The sequence below is a fragment of the Sinocyclocheilus rhinocerous genome, unplaced genomic scaffold, assembly GCF_001515625.1.
Source record: "Sinocyclocheilus rhinocerous isolate Xijiao unplaced genomic scaffold, SAMN03320098_v1.1 scaffold3686, whole genome shotgun sequence".
Classification (NCBI taxonomy): Eukaryota; Metazoa; Chordata; class Actinopteri; order Cypriniformes; family Cyprinidae; genus Sinocyclocheilus; species Sinocyclocheilus rhinocerous.
In genome coordinates this window covers 49,743-51,733 of record NW_015664235.1, presented here as the reverse complement: position 1 = coordinate 51,733, position 1,991 = coordinate 49,743, and positions in this window count along the sequence as shown.

The window sequence follows — 1,991 nt, the reverse complement described above, 5'->3', positions numbered from 1 at the left end:
CAAAGTCCTCAGGCCAGATCTCAAGCACAAAGACATGATGCTGAGACAGAATGAATCTCTCATTGACCCTGATTTTACAATTGCATTTGAGTAGTAGTTTACAATAGTATTTGAGTGTACTGTAAAATGCTATTCATTTAGAGTTTTATTTGACCTTTTTTGGCCTTTGCAGTTGAACTGCAGTATTTTTGCAGTGTCCAAGTGCTGAATATATACAAACATTCAGTACTATTCAATATTCAGCACAATACTATTCTTGCAGTACATACAGCAGGTATATATATTCAGCTTACTCAGTTGCAATTACTATACTTTTTTACAGAATTGCAAAATTGTTTACTCAATACAATATACTTTGTTGTGTAATGTTCTGGATGCTGTGTTCTCCATTTTTCTCTGTAGTGTCTAATGAATGCTCTGTTGTGTTTATTTTATTGACTCGTGTGTGTGATCTGAGAGCACCGTTTGATTTTGAGTACAAGTGAAATGCTTTTGCAGTGATTGTTTGATTTTGATGGAAGAGTCAGAGGTTTCGAGTATTTGGATTTGTGTTTAAGGTTTTGAGAAAAGGAGTGATGGTTTCAAGAAATGTGTTTTAGCAATTCAGAAAAACTATATGTAATCCATAAAGATGCATTTCTCTCTAAAGGCACGCCCCAATGAGGATCGTCAACTTCATCTTTGCTACACTGACTCAGAAAACAATAATTTATTAATAAATAATTCAAATATCTCCTTACTATCCCCCACCGACCCCCGACCCCCGGCCCATTCATGGTTATTACTTTACCATGCCGGGTCTTTCCAGCAAGCTTTAGCCTATTGCGTGCACTTGAACGTGGAATAGGCTAACCTACACTCTAAAAAATGCTGGGTTATTTGGCAACCCAGCGCTGGGTTAATATTGGACAGAACACATGCTGGGTTATTTTGATAGACAGACAGACAGACAGACAGACAGACAGATAGATAGATAGATAGATCAAATCAAATCAAATAAAAATACCCCAAAACACATCATTACAAGCAGTTTGTTTACCCAAACGTCAAATGCATGTTTACACTTCCCCCTCACACACAAATCATGTTTCGCTCCCAATTGCTCTAGGGGAGGATTGCAACAGAAATATATGGTATAAATGGTGTAATACAGAAGTATATGGTGCAAAAGCAGAGAAAACCCCATTTCCAGGCTGACTGGAGCATAGACAGGCAACTAACTATGCTACAACGAAAAGAAAACAAAATAGAGAAGGCTAAGCTAACTCACTATCTAACATAACCAGGGGCTGTTTAAAAAAAGACACTAAGAAAAGCAGGGATTAAAGTCCAAAACCTTGAAAATAACCTAATCTAGACTTGAAATAACCTAAATCAATCGGGGCTAAAGCGGTTCCATAAACAACAATTTAAGTTCACACAATCTCACTAATTTGATCCAGGTTCAGTGAGTCAAGATAATTTGATGTGCACGCTTATTAAGCAGCCATTAATGTCAATCATGGATCAAATCGAACCACAATGGCAAACAGTGAATATACACTAGTCGACATTTGAAGTGGATCAAAATCTTTCATTAAAGTTAACCAAAAACCTAAAACCAAAATGCGTTCTTGTCTTAGGACAACTTTGATGAACTTTTTTGATCCACTTCAAATGTTGATTACTGTATTTGTGCTGTTTAAAGGTGCAATAGGACATCTTGGAAAATGCAAACTTTAGCCTGATAGCACTGAAAGCGTATGTCCCACCCTCCCTGCAAATCGCCGTCCAAAGCCACGCCCCCTGAACACATGTACACACACAGACCAGACGACCAGAGACAACATTACTACAATACATCATGTGTCATTAACCGGTGAGAAAACTTTATAGTACATTTAGTAAAAGTACTACAATAACAGGAAGGAAGGTCAGGTTGTTGATGTTTGCCTGCCATTCTCGCGCTGTCTGCACAGCGTATGTGAACGCGCTGATGATGTATCCCATCT